The sequence below is a fragment of the Tamandua tetradactyla genome, chromosome 10, assembly GCF_023851605.1.
Source record: "Tamandua tetradactyla isolate mTamTet1 chromosome 10, mTamTet1.pri, whole genome shotgun sequence".
Lineage (NCBI taxonomy): Eukaryota > Metazoa > Chordata > Mammalia > Pilosa > Myrmecophagidae > Tamandua > Tamandua tetradactyla.
Genome location: NC_135336.1, coordinates 85,139,746 through 85,159,293, shown reverse-complemented (window position 1 = coordinate 85,159,293; position 19,548 = coordinate 85,139,746). Strand labels below are relative to the sequence as shown.

Genomic DNA, 19,548 nt, shown 5'->3' with positions numbered 1-19,548 from the left:
TCGTTTAATCCTCCCAGCAGCTCTAGGAAGAGGTACACGTTACAGGGGAGAAAGTGGAGCAAAAAAGAGGTCAGTCCCAAGCTGGTAAACCAGCTGTCAGCTGGAAGTTCCTGAATGAACAAAGGACAGGATTCAGATGTGCTGTCTCTAACTTCTGCAGGTTTAGCCACTTATCTCCCCTGCCTCTGGCAAAATGGAGTGATGGGTGGAGTTCAGCTGGTACTTCCTCAGAGGTTTAGGCAATCAGAAATTAGGCAGTTAATTCATTGAAGAAGCAAGTGTGGCAGAGAGCAAATTGAAAAGAAATGAGATGTCTCTGGTCCCGCAGTTCCTGGTTCTCTCCCCACCTCCACCCACACTCAGAGACGGTTCTTAGGTCTGATATGTCTCCAGTGTCTTTCCATAAGCCCTCCTTTCATGCCAATCCCATTCTTTCCCTTTTTCTCAACCCCAAATAAGGAAGCCCAGATTATGTGCATTGGAGTCTTCCAGCCCTTGGGTTTGAGTCACATCTTTTTCCAGCAGTAGGGTTCTACAGCAGGAAATTATTTAAACATCTAAGCCAAAATTTTCTGATCTTCAAAGTATCTGTAAATAGGTTAGTCAGGAGTGAGGGAATAGGGTAAATGTCCTCTTCTTAGGAAACAAAGAATCTGCCTGCCCAACCTCCCACACCCTGGGTCCTTGTGTAAGTCCCAATAAGCATAAGTTTCGCATTCCTCTAGACTGGCCCATTTCCCCAAATCCACAAGGGGCTGTAGCTGTAACCTTGGACCTTCCTAAGAGAGGGTCATGTATCTTCCTCATTGGATTAGCTTTCGCACTCAAGACTATAAACCCACCACTTCTAGCCAATGGGGGATGGGCGAGCTGGGGGAGGGGCAGTTGCATCAGAGGCCCTACATAATCTTTGTCACTGTGCAAAGCTGACGCACTGGTCTGCTTCCGCTCATCTGGTGGGTGGCCTTTCTCAGGAGGAAAAAATAAAACAGTGGCTGTCTCTGATTGAACCTCTTGTCTTCAGAAATCTTCTTTTGGGTAGGCAACTGTTGCCCCCCTCTGGAGGAAGACATTGAATTAATTTTAAGGCACCTAGCACAGGGCCTGGCCAATAGCAAGCACTGAATGAATGGTGGCGGGCCTTGATGGCCACACTTGACCCCCTCGTTAATGTCAAGGCCAGGGAAGAGGCCCACTTGCCTCTGGCGCTGCTTTTAAGTAGTTTCACATTTCAGTGTTATCAGATACCTGGAAGGCTTTTTAGGGACCCTTCATTGATAGCGTTTGATAACAGGAATGACATTTGTTATTCTGCTTGGACACTGTTTGTGTTCTAGTTGCAATCCCACTTGCTACTGTTCCTCCCTGCCTGAGCTGTCCATCTCAGTGAACCCAGAAGTGAAACCACTTGGGAAGGAATCTAAAAAATGCTTGTTCAGGCTGGAGCCCTCCTTCCTGTCCACTTCCATGTCCTTCTTAGTTCTGCCCCTCCTTGCATTTCCTTCCAGCCATGACCCGGTACAGGCAGCAACGTTGGCTTACTTTACTGTTCTGGAGGCAACCCCCAAATCCCTCGCTGCTGTCTAAAAGATATCTGTTTAGTGCTGTAAAACGGTGGAGGAAGTGTTTGCCAAATGCTATCAGAGGGAACTGGGAGGGGGGAAGCTGAGAGAGCTTTCCAAGGGGCCAAGTCTGCAGAGACTTCCTGAGAACTGTGGTTGTGCTCATGCCTCTGCTGGAATCAACTTAAATTGTCTGCTCAAACTTAGGAAATGTACATTTCTATTTACATTTTGTCTGAATGTTTTTCTGTTCTGGTCTTTCAGGTATGAGATTTGGGAGAATATTACCCTTTACCTTTGGGTGACTCAAATTTCATTAATTCACAAAATGTGAATTGAATGGAACTGTTTGTTTTGGGGGGAGGTTTTGTGTGTGTGTGCGTGTGTGTGTGATTTAGTCTGAATAGAGAGGAATTGCATTTTTCAAGACACTGTTTTTTTTTGATATTTTGTTTCTAGAAGGATACAGTTTCATTCTCCATTCCTTCCCTCTGACCCTGGCATGTGTTAAGACCCTATCAGTTGTTAGTGTGTGGGATCCTGTTACACCCACATCCTGTAGCTGCTTCCAAGTTCTTTTGAGGCTGACTTGATCAACATGGAATAATTTAACAGTTGCTCTGTGCAAACAGATGCTCTCTGATGTTTATGTCTAATAAATTGATAAAAACCAATGAAAAGGTGTAGTTTTCCCTTTGAGAAATCACTTCTTCTTATGAAACATTAGACTTGTAAAGGAAAACTAAAATGCTTGTCTAAAATTAGTGTATTATATTTAAAACACTTCACCTCATACTGATATCACACTCCTTTTGAATTTCGAGTCAAATGCTTATTCATAAAAAGAAGTCTTATCTAAATGGCATTATTTAAGGGTTATTTCCAGTGTGTTTGGCAGTGTAACCTTTCACAGCAGCTACTTTTTTTTTTAACACCAAGAAAAGAATTATTTAACATTTGTACTCTAGTAGTATGTCAAGTCTAAACTCAGCAGATGAGACTGCAGGTAGAAACACAAAAACATGCTGCTGTAAAAGAGAAAATCAAGCTGTGCTGTCTTTGGGATGCAGCTCGTACAGGAGGGATGGCTATAAATACATTCAATACTTAGGAAAGTTAACATAATTATTCAAAAATTCATCTTGGGAAATCATTATGTAGGAGTAACCAGGAAAAAAAAGCTGAAGAAAAAATGTAAAGATATAGAAATTAACACTGCACTAGTAGATGCATAGATCAGTCATTGGGACAGAATGAAGTCTAGAAATCACATTGTTTAATTTCTGGGCATCGGTTCAGGATAATGTGGCTTTTTATATCCAGGGCGAAAGATTCAATAAATGGGTTGGGATATCTGACTGTCCATTAGAATGAAGCTGAGTAATTATTTATCATGCCTGTAACAAAGGGCAAGTTTTCTTATTCTACAAAGTGTTCTTAGAAATCAAAAAAGAAATAACAAAATGAACAACTAAAGAGGAAAAAATGAGTAAAGTATTTTTTAGAAAAGCTTTTATTGTGAAAAAAATTAAAACATACCAAAGAGAATGGTATGATAAATTCCTAAATACATGTCACCCAGCCTCAGCCATGATCAACTTACGGCCAGTCTTGGCTGGCTTGTAACGCTCACCCTACTTCAAGCCCTCTTTTTTCCTTACTGAATTATTCTGGAATAAATACAGTCATAGAATTTTATGTGTGCATATTTCAGTATGACTCTAAAAGAAATGGACAAAGGAAATCAAATAATCTAACAGATAGTGCACAGGAAAAAATGCATATGTCCAGTAAAGCTATGAAGATCCTCAGTCTCATTAGGAATCAGGAAATGCAAATTTAAACAGTGAGATTGCTTTTTTCTTTAGTTTCTACCATCTGCTTAGCAAAACGAAAAGTCATGTCAGTATTAACTAGAATGTAAAGAAACATTTTCTTGGACTGTCAACTGGTACAAAAATTTTGAAAAGAAATCTTTAGTTCTTTACATGCCTGTAATTCTGGCATTTAGTAATTCTGGAAATTACCCTAGTATGTTGTATAAGTATACCCAGATAAGAATATTACTGGAACATTATATTATTTTTATTGTATCAGTTAAACCTGCTTTTAGTTGCATCATCCGTTGAAATCCTATGCTTTCATAAATTAAATTAGTTATACCCATACAGATATATGGCAAAATTTAAGTTAAAAGAAAAAGGAATTTGCAGAAAGCAGGCATGATGCATTACATTAAGGAAATGTTATATATAAAACAAAATTTATGTGCATAGAAAATATCTGGAAGGTTCAAGTGAATGTCACAAAATTTGACTCTGGTTAGTGAGAAGGTAGAGTGGCGAAGAGAGGTAGTATATGTTTAGCTTTTTCATTAAGCCTTCTGTGTTATTTGAATCTTTTTTTTCCTTTGACTCTCAGGTTTAGAAGACATTTATTTTACAGCCATGCTTTCAAACATGATATTCAATACATTTAAAAATGTCTCTTATGTAGCCATGCTTTTACATGCCATAATTGTATCTCCCAGACAAATATCCGCACAATTCATTGGTCTTTGGAAATTTAGCAGATGTGTTGAGCACAAAAGAATTTTGGATTCCAGCAAAATTGGGAAGGCCTGAAAATCTGAGCTACACCTTTCCCATTTTTCTTTACAGCAGGAATTTGCATAACTTTTATTAAGCCAGTGAGCATTGGGGAACCCTCATGAGGAAACATGCTGTGTTTCCCAAACAATTTTTTTTTTAACCATAGAAAATGTGTGAAAACTTGTTAAATGTTTCCTGAAATGAATGTTCTCCAGGCCCAGTGTTTTGAGTCTTTTTAGTTGTAAAGAGACAACGTAGAAGTTGCTGTCTCCCAACTCATCTTAGATTCATCTTGGATTTAGGACTCTGTGGTTCTACCTGCTTGGTAGATGACCAGTTGTCCCTGGAGACTTTTTATGAAGAGGATCCATCCCACTCTATTTAAAACATCTCTGATGTTAGGCAGACATGAATTTTGCTGATACCAAGACATTTCTCAATTGTTCTTCAAAGAACCTTACTTTTATAAAGCTGAAAATAGCTAGTTTTAGTGTCTTATAAAACTAGGTTATTTCAGTCACAATTTTACCTGCTTTACCCAACTGAGTTTTATATCAAAACTTGCTTTTGAAAGTATTGGAAACATAAATGACTACTTGAAGTTCATTTTCAGGAGAAAAAAATAAAACAGTGGCTGTCTCTGATTAAACCTCTTGTCTTCAGAAATCTTCTTTTGGGTAGGCAACTGTTGTCCCACTCTGGAGGAAGACATTGAATTAATTTTAAGGCACCTAGCACAGGGCCTGGCCAATAGCAAGCACTGAATGAGTGGTGGCTGGTCTTGATGGCCACACTTGACCCCCTCCTTAAGGTTTGCTGAGAGAGAGAGGCCACATCTGAGCAACAAAAGAGGTTCTCTTGTGGGTGACTCTTAGACCTAATTTTAAGTAGGCTTAGCCTATCCTTTGTGGGGTTAAGTTCATATGAACAAACCTCAAGATTGGGGGCTCAGCCTATTGCTTTGGTTGTCCCCACTGCTTGTGAAAATATCAAGAATTCTCCACTTGGGGAAGTTGAGTTTTCCCCCTTTCTCACCATTCCCCCAAGGGGACTTTGCAAATGCTCTTTTATTCACTGTTCAGATCCTTCTGGGATTTATCGAGGTATCACTCTGGACAAACCTACAAAATCTCATGCCCTACTTAAGGTTCCATGTACTTATGGTGTTCCAACCTCTTTTTAATAAAAATCTAGTACTAGCTATTTAATAAGTCCTACTATTACTGAAATACAGTGATTTTTAAAATCCACAAAAATTCTGGCTTTTTGCTATAAATTGCAATTTGCTCATTCTGAAAGACTTCAATGACTTTAGCAATAAAATTTAATATGGCTTGTATTTTTCCAAGAGAGATTATTTTAATTAATTTTCTTAAAGTGGTACAAAGTATTGTGAAACAATCTTAATTTTGAAAGGGTTCTGATGTGATCTTGCAGAGAAGTGGATGGGAGATTTGGTGAAAATAAACACCCCATGCATCCATCTTGAAAGAATTGTTAGAGGTGGTACAGCTTCTTGAGTCTGTCTAGTGCTCAGCTTGGTGGCTAATATTTTTACCTGTCCAGAATGGGTCCTGACAGATTTAGGGAACCCCTTGTAGGTATTTACGAAGCCTCTTGTACCCTCAAACATGCCACCATGGAACACCATCATGGTCAGCTTAAGTTGGTTGCAACATTCCCTTTGCAGATTCCATCATTGGGACCCAACATCTGAACTCCTGGTACCATTTCAAGCTGCTCCATCATGGTGTGTTGACCACAGGTTACGTTGCATGACTAACCTTCACACATATGAGGTCTCTTTGCAGCCATTTAGAGGTTCCCTAACTGGGTATATGCATTTGGTTTTTGACAGGGTGCCTTTGAAGGTCACAGTGCCTTCCAAAGGTCCTGGAACACAGTTTATTGCTTTTTGGAATTGAATGTTTATTCATGACACTGTTGACATAATAACTGTGTGTAGCATTTCTTTTTGAAAACTCACCTTACCTCCTTTTAAGTTTCTTCATCTGTAAAGTGGGTCTAATAAAACATCTGATTCCAAGGCTTGTGGTGAGGATTAGAAGAAATAATACATAGTATATGCTTAGTAAATATTTACTGTTATTGTTATTACTACTGCTGCAAACCAGCATTGGTGATAGGCTCATAACATCTATTTGCCTGACATCTTCGGTGGCCAGATTTGCCTGAAAGTTGTTATTTGATCCATTCATGTTCACACCCATGTTTAGAAGGGGTGGAATGTAACTTTTAGGCCTCTGCCGCCTATTTCAGCATCAGCTCTGATCCTGAAAATAAAGGAAATCAAGCATCCACAACCCTGTCTTGGAGACCAGTTTTTCAAAATTTGCGGTTAATAGAAAATCCAAAGCAGCTATGACCTTTCCTCTGGTTGCTTCCCATGTGATGTAGCTACGCACCCTCAGCCCCCCACCCAATACAGGCAAAATCAAGAATTGTAAGACTTAAGAAGCTGCATCATCACACAGGATACATTGTCAGGATATTTGTATGAAATGTAAAATATTGAACATTCAAGTTCAAGTGTGGCTTGTACAAATTTCAGAGGCTTACGTAATGAACTAATGTATGTAATGTTCTGCAAGTTTTAATTAGACTCTTTGTGTTGATATTTGCAACATCAGACAGAGATGTCATCATCATCATCCCTATTTTTGAACTGTTTACTAGGTACCAGGTATTGTTTTAGTTAATTTGTTTAGTTCTCACCTTGACCTCCATAAAGTGTAGATACTGTTTTATCCCCTATCTTACAAATGAGGAGCCAAAATAGCTTTTTGCCCATGATTACTATTAAGTGTTAGAACTGAGGCAATGAAATCTGATTCCAAATCCCCTCTTTACTAATCCAGAATGTTTTGTGCAGATGAATTGTTTTCTTAGCAGTAGACAGTGTTAAAGCTAGAAAGGAACTTGAAAGGGCTAGCCCAGCCGCTGCATGATGCTTTCATTCTTTGTTGCCGTTTTTCCTTGTGATATAGACTGCCTGTTCAGTGAGAAACCAGAAATTTTAAAGGTGTTGATTCAGCAGTCTTATGCTCCACGGTTTCCTGTATTGACAATTTAACTGATCCTAATTCCTTGTGCAGCTGTGGTGGACTTTGATTTTGTTGAACTAAATTGTGACTCTAGGTGTTTTTGGAGGAGGAAATTATGGAGATTAAATCACTGGTAAACCTTAGAATTTCCTCCAGCATGTTTTTTTTTTTTAAGATTCTGTTCCCTTACCCCATCCTTGATCTTGGCCACTGTGTTAAGAAAATATGACAAAGGAAATTGATGCATTAGATCTGGGACAGAGTCCGCTTTTGGACCAGTATCACTCAACTTGTTTACTGTGAGAGTATGGTTCATGCCAACATTGCATGGCCTTGCTGTGCCTGGTGGGAGATGGGCTAGTTCTGACCCCTGGTGACTCCACGTCCCAAGGATGGAAGCTGTTGGGTGGGCCAAGTTGTGGTCACTGCAGCTATAGCTTATTGGTAGCAGGGAGCGTTCCACAGCTGATAACGTAATTGAAAATCAACGGAGACAACCTTTTTGCTTCTAAAGGTCCAATTAGAAACTTGTTGACATTCCCTTTATCAGCTGCAAAAGTGAATCTCCATTAAGTCTGTTTGAGTAAGGTGAAGCAATGCCCTCAGACATTGTCATCTCTCCCTAAGTTACACCTTTATAATAATTTGTAACTACAAAGTAGGAATGAAGTTTAAAAATTCCTGGGTACCTATTTCATTTGTTAATCTATGAAGTACAGCTTCACTAACCATGGTGATCATTCTCTGTGTAAAACAAGTTGCCACTGCCTGAAAAGTCTGTTTCTAAAATGTTTCTTGTGGAATGTGTGTTGATTTTTAAAAAATTGTGTCTACTTTTAAAATCAGATAATTTGCAGAAATTGATTGTGGTATAAACCTATGGTTCTCAAAGTGTGATCTGGGGTGAATCCAGCCTTCTGTAGTTTAACAGGCTCTCCAGCTAAAATTTGAGACCCCCTAGTGGAAAATTTACTTAGTACCACAAAATTTTGACTATGTTTTTTATGTTCTAGAAGAAGCAAACCTGTGTATCTTTCATAAGATAAGGGGTGATATTTTTTTCCCCAAATATTTGATGATGAGTTTCCATTTGAGATTAAGGTATGTACAGGTTTCTATTTGAGATTAAGGTGATAAAGTTGATTATTTTCAAGGTCAAGGTGCATGCAAGGTGCTTGCCTATTTTTTCCCAGTTATTTAGTTTTGTGCATTAGCATATGTTTTCCTCTTACTTACACCTGATTCCTTGTATCAGGTTTTTGTGGCCCTTGCAGTTCAAGATACAGATATGTGTAGATGCCATCTGAAATCATGGTTCAGAGTATGTGATATATGTAAAACTGTTAAGGTATCAGGATTTTTGCCTGTCTGCTTAAAATTGTGGGACACATTATTGCTTGAAAGAAAGTAGTAGGCTATAATGTAGAAGAAAGATGCCTCCTTTTCCTTCGATCAGCCCTGGAGCAGGCCCTAACAAACCTCAGTTTATCTTTTGAGTTGCTTAGACTTCCATTTTGTGTTTGCAATTGATAGATACTCGAGCAGCAGACACTATATTAGTTGTATTGATTGGAAAAAGGTCACTGACGAGTTATTTGTGAAACTGAATGATATTTCATAATTACTTTTAATTCTTTGGCATAATATTTTTGAGGCAATTATTAATGTGAAATATTTGAGTATACTTTTTTTTATTTTTTTTTTTTTATTTTTTATTTTTTATTTTTTTTTTTATTAATTAAAAAAAGAATTAACAAAACAATTAGAAATCATTTCAATGTACATGTACAATCAGTAATTCTTAATACCATCACATAGTTGCATATTCATCATTTCTTAGTACATTTGCATCGATTTAGAAAAAGAAATAAAAAGACAACAGAATAAGAATTAAAACAATAATAGAAAGAAAAAAAAACAAAAAAAACAAAAATTGAGTATACTTTTTAATATGCCAACCTACCAAAAACATTTTTTAAAAACTTTTTGATGGGAATTTTCAAACATACATCTATCTTTTCCAGCTTCAATAGTTGCGCACATTTTGCTGTTCTACTTTCAGACCTTCCCTCACATATTTTTTTGTTTTCTGAATTATATTAAAATGAGTCCTAGACATTTTACATTTTGTCTGTAAATACTTCTTCTGCCTATAGGTTTCCAAAAAGATTTGATGCCAGATTTTGTAATTAGACCAGTATAGACATAGAAAGACCACTTAATATTTAGTAAATGTTTTGCTGTTGATTCCAACAGTCCTTGCAGTCTATGTTAAAGCCCTTATAAATAAGTTTTGGAAATATTTATTAGTCCCCTTGCCCCCCATAACTGTCAGACAACTCTTGCTGCAGGGGAAGATGAGTTCCCTAGGGGAAGCCCTTTGTTTATGAGACAAATATGTATTTTGTTTCATTGGTAAAGTCATGGTGACGGTCCTGACTCATGTCGACTAAATGAAGGAATAGAAATTGGATCCCCCCTGTCTTTTTGTTTATCTCTGGGATGGGCCACCAGAATATTTTTAGGTTATTGCTAAGTAGCATTTTAAAACTCTGACTTACCAATGCAGGGTTTTCCTAATAGGGCGGTATAAGGAAATTATGCATGATTGTTCTGTAAGCCTACAAATTTTCTAATAAAGGAAAAAAAACTGAGTTATATTATTTGAATTTTATAAACATATTCGATTGTGTTTTTCATTTAGTTTGTTTTTTTTGTCTTTTTAAAATTTTTTTAAATTTTTAAATTTAAAAGAAAAATATGACAGGGAAGAAACAAACGCTCTTAACATATGATCATTCCATTCTACATATATAACCAGTAATTCTCAAGGTCGTTTCTTGGAACATTTGCATCAATTCAGAAAAAGAAATAAAAAGACAACAGAGAAAAAATTCATACATACCATACCCCTTACCCCTCCCTTTCATTGATCACTAGCATTTCAATCTAAATTTATTTTAACATTTGTTCCCGCTATTATTTGTTTTTATTCCATATGTTTTACTTGTCTGTTGATAAGGTAGATAAAAGGAGCATCAGACACAAGGTTTCACAATCACACAGTTACATTGTGAAAACTTTCTCGTTATACTATCATCTTCAAGAAACGTGGCTACTGGAACACAGCTCTTATGTTTTCAGGCAGTTCCCTCCAGCCTCTCCATTACATCTTGACAAGGTGATAGCAGGTCAATATTGTTAAAAAATCTGCTGAAAATGACCTTGATCTTATTTTTTCACTGAAAATATTTTGCTTGATTGCCTACTTAAATTAATTATGTGCTCTTTTAAACTGACTTTTCGTTGATTTTGCAGCCAAGGTTATCTTATTTGTAGATGTTAATAATAGTGATGTTTTCATATTTCTTATTCCCTGTCATTTTCTGTAAGAATGTTAGGTCATTGCTTTTTAGAATAAGTAAGATATGGGCCAGAAACTGAAATAAGTATATAAATAATTGTAGACAGGCACAAACTGCTTTTCCTTTAAAGACTGTATACTATTTCAATGCCTGCAAAGTAATTCCAACATCAGAAGTCAGTGGTGATAAAAAATTGAATGTCATTTTGCAGATAACATCTGAAATCTTACAGCCAGTTTAAATTCCAGGCCAGGGCCATCTATCTAGTCACCCATATGAGATGATGGAGGAAATTTTCTTTTGGTGGAGGAAAATTTTCTTATATTGGTTTAACATTAAAAGGAGAATGTTTTCTTTATTCTGATTGTTAACTAATAAGCACAACAAAAAGATTTGTAACAAGATTGTACATTTAATCCATAGTCTAATGATTTGTCTCCCTAGTAATTGTAATGAATAATTAAGGTGTACAAAATAAATCTGGATCTAGCACCAGACAAATATTAGGCCAGATAAAATCAAAATGCTAGCAAGTGAGCTAAAAATAAAAATTAAATACAATGTGTAATATTAATAGGCTCCTTCCTTAGGCAGTTTATTATTCAGAAACTAACAAGTTCATAGTCTTTTTGACATTGAATTTTGGCAAAGTATATTCATTGAACTTCTAGAATAGAATACATTGAACCAAGAAGACCAGAAATCTATTTATTCACTTTCCTATGTCAAATAAAGCCAGTTTTTAAAATTTGTTTTTATTGGTCTATATGCATATACCATATAATCATCTAAATGTGTTTTTATTGATCTATATTCATATATCATATAATCAACCAAAGGGTACAATCAGTGATTCACAGTATCATCATATAGCTGTGCATTCATCATCACAATTGATTTTTGAACATTCTCATTATTCCAAGAAGAGGTAAAATAAGAATAAAAATTTAAATAAGTAAAAAAGAACACCCTAAATATCCCATCTCCTCCACCCCTTCCTATTATTTATTTAGTTTTTGTCTTTTTTTTTCTAATTTATCTGTCCATACCCTGGATAAAGGGAGTGTCAATCATAAGGTTTTCACAATCACACGGTCACACCTTAAAAGCTGTAAGAGTTATTCAGTCATCTTCAAGAAACAATGCTATTGGATTACAATTCAGCAGTTTCTAGCTACTCCAATACACCGAAAACTTCAGGGATATCTATATGCGACATGAGAATAACCTCTAGAATGGCCTCTCGACTCTTTTTGAAATCTCTGACCCACTGAAACTTTATTTTGTTTGATTTCTCTTCCCCCTTTTGGTCAAGAAATCTTTCTCCCATGGTTTCAGGGACAGGCTTGTCCCCAGGAGGAGGGAAATTTGCACCCCTGGGAATCATGTCCCATGTGTGAGGGCAATGAGTTCAATTGCAGAGTTGGCAAATAAAGCCAGTTCTTAATTCATTTTGACTCAGAGTCGTTGCACCAACACTTAGAATTTGGTTCAGGGATTAAAGTTTTCTGGTATGAATCAACATAGATTGTTTTCCTTAGAAATTGTCTTAAAATTCAAAACACTGTATTTCATAATGTAATTGATTGATTTATTTTCAATCTAAGTTTTTTTTTTTGCATGGGCAGGCACCGGGAACAGAACTCAATCTAAGTTTTTTAAAGTAATTTTAATCCAATATTAGTGTGTTCTTTGGGCAAGGTAGTGTGACAAATTAAATATTTATAGAGATAGCATGTGTTGTATATGCTAAACAAACCAGGAAATGAGGCCGTATACTGCATAATGGAAATATGAAGTCCTGTGGTAGTTCAAGCATAGGGGGATAGTTTTTTATTGTCTATTTTTAAGAAAATGTAGGGGAGAACTAAAATTAATTTAAAGAATAGTGGCTGTTCTGTATCTTAGAATTTAAAACTTTAATTTGAGGCATTGGAGCCTTTTTTTCTGGTGCGGGTGGGATTAGATTTTGGCTTAAATGGCCTCCAGTTTGCTGAAAAACCTATAGGGTGCAAGGCACAGAATTAGTTATAAAGCTGAGATAAAATTAGTATTTGGGAATGAGGGATATATAATTTTTTCCTTTTAAACTGAGTCATTTCTCATGAGCATCAAACTTCTTACCATGGCAAAGCAGTTTTATCTTGAGTGTTTGTTTTTGCTTTTGTTTTCAGCCCGATAGAAAAGCATAATTAACTATCACTGTTCTGCTGTGAAGCAGACTGTCATATGTGTAAATCGAATGTTGAATTTGATGTTCATTGTCAATCATTCGGAATGAGATTCTAAACATGGCAATCTTTCAACCATAATCTTATATAACATTATGTAATATTTTTCACTGGTGAGAAAGTTAAGTTGGATCTGTCTGATTTGAATGTAGAGATCTAGATATCTGTTAATATTTGGGTATTAATTCAAATCAATTGCCAGTAAATTAGGCTTTACATTTCAGAAGGGCTTGTTACGGTGATTAGGTATTTTTCTAAGTTGTTGCTGAATAGCTTGTTTTGACAATAAGACATTGTCCTTCAGTACTTAAATTTTACTTAGTGCAGTAAACTTTCTTTTCATTCCTTCTTATATATTAAGCACATTTCCATTACAGAGTTGATGGCTAACAAGAGTTTAATAGTCCTTTTTTGGCTTAGTAATAGGAGTCAGCAAATATTTTGAGGGACTGGCAGAGTATTTTCTTTTTGCTCTAGACTCCTTTGTCTTAAAAGGAAAAAAAAAAGAACCATTGTGAACTATAAAATGGTTACATTTTGCAGCAGACATTGGTGCTGTTAAGGAAAATGATGAACTGTTTTATTTTATGAGCCTTTCCACTTTTTATTGATAACATAAATTTATATTAGTCAGAAATAGGTAAACTCAGAGGAAAATAATAGAATTTATTCTTAGTGGTGAATGTCCTCTAAAAAATGGTTTTGGCTGTTTAAGTTGAATTTTTTTTCTTTTCTGCTACTTTGTTCTTTTCTGTGGTGAGGAAGGAAGGGGACACTTACTGCTAAAAATATGAATTGCCAGGTAGAAGTTAAGTCTCAGTTTGGGTGTTAGAGTTTAGATCTTTGTGCTGCCCAGTCCTGCCGGACTTAGAAACAGAAATTTGACTTTATCATAATCTTAGCCACAGACTTGAGGCATTTGTAAGGGTTGCTATAGAATGTCCTAGGAAATATGAATAGCAGAAACAGATTTTTTGGAGGATTTTACTGGTTTTGTAAAACAGGGGGTGGTACTTGATTCTCAAAGCTAGAGCCTAAAATTAAAAAACATTGTTAGTTGGTGTCTTGTTGAAGAGACAGAGTGGTCATGGTGGATCATGTCTCCAGATAGGGTCCTTAATCTTTCCGTGTAAGTTTTCTCTTGAAAAATCAGTGTTTACTACCTCCAGAAAAACTCTATGAAGCTTGGACATCTTGAAACAGGAACTTGAAACAAGAAAGTTTTCTTTCTTTAAACATTTAAGAATTTGAGTTAAATCTAATCTGTAAATAATTGTGAGAGCCTAATTTTCGGAATTTTTTTTTAAAGTACACATTCTGCATCTTAAAAATTACAGAATAGTGATTTGTGTCTAGTTATCTTTTCTGATTGCAACCTTTGTATGAATTATAGTCCATTCATTTCTAACTGGAAGTGCAAATTAGCCTGGCTTTGGTGTAGTGAAAAATTCAGCACATCGTTTCAGTATAATATTTGAGGAAAGCATTATTGATAAACTAGTGATGTGTCTGAGTCTTACAGTAATTATATTTTACTTACCTGATGCTTTTTATTTTCCACCTGAGATGAACTCCCTGATATCATGACGTGTATAATATTATCTGTGAAGGTCTTCTATAGGCCTTCCCTTTACAGAAAGATAAATTTAATTCATAAATTGAGTTGACCTCTCTCTCACTAGTGTGAAATAGGAAAAAATGATTGAATTTTTGAAATCTGTAGGTTTTGTGCTCTGAATTTTAGAAGCAGAAGCATTAAATTCCTGCTTTCTTGGTCATGTGTTTCAATTCAGAATTAAGGCATCCATGTCTTTTGCCCTTTCTAGATTTGATTTTGTTATCACTGCATTGAGTTTTTGTTTTAATATTTTTATTGAGAAATATCCATATATATAAAATCCAACCATATTATACAACCAGTGGCTCACAATACTATCACATAGATGTATATTTTTTACCATGATTTTTTTTTTGCATGGGCAGGCACTGGGAATCGAACCAGGGTCTCCGGCATGGCAGGCAAGAACTCTTCTTGCTGAGCTACTGCGGCTTGCCCACCATGATCATTTTTAGAACATTTGTATCACTCCAAAAAAAGAATTAAAAAGAAGAATAAAGAACTCAAATGTCCCATACCACTTACCCTCCCTCTCATTGACCCATAGTATTTCAATCTACTCAATTTTTACCCTTTATCTCCCTCTATTCTTTCTTTCTTTCTTTCTTTTTTAACTCATCTGTCCATACCCTGGATAAAAGGAGCATTAGACACAAGGTTTTCACAATCACATAGTCACATTGTAAAAGCTGTATAGTTGTACAGTCTTCATAAATCAAGGCTACTGGAATACAGCTCCACAACTTCAGGTACTTTCCTCTAGCCACTCCAATACACCATAAACTAAAAAGGGATATCTAATGTATGAGAATAACCTCCAGAATAACCTCTCAACTATATTTGCAATCTCTTGGCCACTGAAATTTTATTTTGTCTCATTTCTCTCTTCCCGTTTTTTGTCAAGAAGGTTTTCTCAATCCCATGATGCTGGGTCCTGGCTCATTCTATGAGTTCTGTCCCATGTTACCAGGGAGATTTACCCCCTGGGAGTCATGCCCCATGTAGTGAAGGAAGGGCAGTGAGTTAACTTGGTGAATTGGCTTAGAAAGAGAGAGAGAGGCCACATCTGGGCAACAAAAGAGGTTCTCTGGGGGTGACTCATTATCATAATTATAATAGGCTTAGTTTATCCTTTGCAGGAATGAGTTTCATAGGGGTGAGAACCCCAAGATTGAGGCTCAGCCTCTTGATTTGGTTATCCCCACTGCTTGGAGAATATCAGGAATTCCTCAAATGGTGATGTTGAATATTTCCTCCTTTCTCTCCAGTCCCCCAGGGGATCTTTACTACATTGAATTTTATCATGTAATTTTGGAATCCAGGGATTTGATTTAAGAAGATGCACCTGTTATTCACCTTTTCTCATTTATTACACTAAATGAAACTTTTAGTAAACCTGGTTGATTCATTTAGCCTGTGTGGTTTAATATGTCAGACAGCTAGAATGTTGCACTGTCTTGGAAACTTATTAAGTCCTTAATTTTTACTTGCATGTTTCTGAGTACTCATGACTTTTTAAAAGTATTTTGGATGTTTGGGAACACGTCTTCATTCTTAAAATCTCTTCTCTTGCTTTGTGTTTGACACTCATATAGTTACTTTGCTCAAAGCCAAATCCAATACTGTATTATAATCATCAGTTCTGCAGGCTTCTTGGGAACATTCACTGTTAAGGCTTCTTTTTGGTTTCATTTTAGTAGTTTTATTCAAAATGATCTAGTTATATTTTCCTTGATTATCTGTCTCAAGCCTCTTAGGAAAACACTTTACAAATTTTTTAAAATATGTAAAATATGCCACAGTGGAAGAGTCCCATGGCTAAAACACTTGGTAAACATTGATTTATAATAAGTTAAATTGTAAACTCACTTTATTAGTACAGGATTTTTCCCAAAGCCTCTAGTACCCATCTTGAAGGATCCATATCTCGTACTGACAGGTTGAATTCTTTTTTGTTCCTCCTAGAGAATGTCAACATTTTCTGGAAAGTTTTTGGGGCCACTGATTTAGAAATTAGGTTAGGGATATATTATACTTTGAAAAAAAGTGTCTTAAAACACTACTGGGCCATTGTGATTATATGTAACCTGGTGATATGTTTAATGGCTTATTGATATGAACTTGCAACAACAACAAAAATTCTTACGTAAGAGAGGATCTATGTAAAAATGCAAATTTAATACTGTGACCAGCCCCTCCCACCACAAAATAGGACATCACAGTCTTAACATTTTGAAATTGGCTACAGCTCTTAACCCTGTAAAGAATTGCTTTGATTCATTAATTGTCAGACTGAATGAACTTCATGAACTTTGTATTACACAGTTTGAAAAGAGCTAAAATTGCCATTAAATTGCATGAGTTAAAATATTATGGATGGTATAGCATTACTCTGGGAACATGATGACTCAGCTCTGCCATATTGAGTTTGCAACGTGTGATTGGGAGTGAGGGCGCATGTGCTGTCATGTTGCTACTCGTTTGTCTCTTCTTGAGACAGCTTGGCAGGCACATGTCTTGAAGATAAATGAGAAAAGATTGTCTCTTTCAAGTGGCATAAGACTTTCTTTAAACTAATGTGTCATATCTGGTTATAAACTCAGTATTTTCTTTAGAGCAGAAAAATCCTCTTTCCAGGATTCTTGAATAAACAGCAGACAGGAGTTAACTGCCAGGAGATTTCGAGCGCTCTATTTTCATTAGTTTCAGTCTTGGATGTCTCAAGAAGTTTTTCATTTGGAGTTCCTTTCTTTTCTCTTTTCCTGTGAGGTGCAAGCTGAGTCAGTATGGTTAGCTCTAACTATAAAATGCTTACTATGAATTTTATGTAAATGACTTTTTTTTCTGTAGACAAAAGCCTTTAATAAACCTGATGTGTATCCACAAGAAACAAACTGGACCCTAGTTTTGTATACAACGGGGCTATTGATTTAGGTTAATTTTATCACAAGATTTTTCGTAACAGTTAAAGGAAGGCAGAGGCAGGCTAACAAAGTCACAAATACAATAATACATTTCAATTTGAAGGCAGTTACTGTTTATTAATTGACCAGATTACTAAAGTAATCATAGTGGTCATTTTAGTTCATCCTTCTAATAAGGCTGTTGAGCTGCTTTTCCCTGTTGCCAGCATCTCCCCTTCCTAAAAGGTGGATGGTCTTTTTCTTCATTTCACCTCTGGGAGAAATTCATTTAAAGGGCCACAGCAAGTTGTTTGCTTCTTGGAAGCATTTCCCCATAGTATAGATCTCATGAATCAGGTCCTCCATGCAGATGATGCCACATTTACCAAGAGGTCGTGCACTCAAAGAGTTATTTGTCAAGGCAATCTGCTTCTTACTGATTTTGCCATAACACATGCTTGTCGATCAGTTCATTCCCTGACTTTGGGTTCGGTAACCCTAAGCAATATATGGTTCCACAGTTCTCAGCATATTAACAAAGGTGCCATCAAAGATTTTGCGAAGGCAAAGAAACTGCAACACTTTTTGGACCTCTGGGCTCACACCATTGATACCTCTGATCCTGATGATAGATGCCAGTTTGGTTCTGCAGGTCCATAGAAGTTGCCAGCTTTTCTTGCCATTCTAGCCATTTGAATCCCGGTTCGGGAACACATCTGCCTGTGTTCCTTGTGATAGTGCTAAACATCATGAGGTAGTGATATTTATAAACATAGTGATAAATATGCTATTTATGTATGCTATTATACTATTTATAAATATAGTGATAAATATGCTTCCTCTTGGCCTTTCAAAGCATCTTTTGGGCAAATTTCTTTTTCAAGCACTTGCTCTTCAGTTCGGCAGAGTTCCTTCACTTTTTTTCTTAAGCATTTCTGGTACAGCTGGAATCATTTTTTTCTCTTCAACATCCTCCATGATTCCAGCCGGAAAAGGGCTATGTATATAATTTTAATTTTAATCCACACAGCAGCCTGTGGGGTGTTATTTTATCTATTTTAGAGATAAAAGGAATGAAAGTTCAGAAGCTTGCCCTGAATAGCTGGTAAATGCTAGAGATAGAATTTAACCTTATCCTTTTGAGTCCAAGGTTTCCGGCGGTACTTCTAAGTGTGAGTTCACTCAGCCAGTTAACAAAGGGACAGTGAACCAGCTGTAAGTCCCTAGCGATCTGGACAGTGATAGATTAGACCAGTTTCATAAGTATAGCTCCAGGACATAGAAAAGTTTCTGGGAACAATTGGTTTTAGTCACATTTTTCCAGGGCACTTGATTTAAGTAACTTATTAGGCATAACACTTGTTATTCCTGTAGGGCTAAAGAATTATTCAGGGAGAGTCCAGTTGTTTAGCCCTCTCTCCCCTCCTTTTATTTATGTCGTTCATTATAAAATGATTGGCTAGAATTTGGCTGGCTTCCTTGGTTTTTTTTTTTTTAATTGCATGGGCAGGCACTGGGAATGGAACTCGGGTGTCTGGCATGGCAGGTGTGGTAGTTAGGTTCAAGTGTCAGCTTGGCCAGGTGAAGGTGCCTAGTATTGCTGTGGACTTGAGCCAATGGCGTGTGAAGCTTATCTGTTGCCAATTACGTCTGCAGTCAGCTAGGAAGTGTGCCTGCTGCAATGAATGATGTTTGACTTAATTGGTGCTTAAATGAGAGAGCTCAGCGTAGAACAGCCAAGCAGCTCAGTATACCTCATCTCAGCACTCACAGCTCAGCCCAGGCCTTTGGAGATGCAGAAAGGAATCACCCCAGGGAAAGCTGTTGGAACCCAGAGGCCTGCAGAGAAGGCCAGCAGAGATCGTCCTGGGTCTTCCCATGTAAGAAAGAACCTCAGTTGCAAGTTAGCTGCCTTTCTTCTGAAAAACTATATGTTAACTAAATAAATCCCCTTTTATTGAAAGCCAGTCCGTCTCTGGTGTGTTGCATTCCTGCAGCTAGCAAACTAGAACAGCAAGTGAGAACCCTGCCTGCTGAGCCACCATGGCCAGCCCGCATCCTTGGTTTTGGAACCCTAGTTATGAGAGTGCAATACTGCTTTGTGTGAACTTGACTCAGAAGCAGTTACCAGTGCATTATGTTTTTTCATGTGTAGGTGATATAAGACTTCATAATTGATAGAGTACTGTTATTGCTTGACCCCCCAAAGACTT

General features: G+C 36.7%; 1 protein-coding gene and 1 pseudogene across 6 annotated transcripts in view; one reads left to right on the top strand and one right to left on the bottom strand.

Annotated features, from left to right (window-relative positions):
- The window catches only part of APP (amyloid beta precursor protein), a 290,703-nt gene that overhangs the window by 31,264 nt on the left and 239,891 nt on the right, over nt 1-19,548 (top strand). The window lies entirely within an intron of this gene.
- LOC143648562 (large ribosomal subunit protein uL30-like) lies at nt 17,513-18,313 on the bottom strand (annotated as a pseudogene).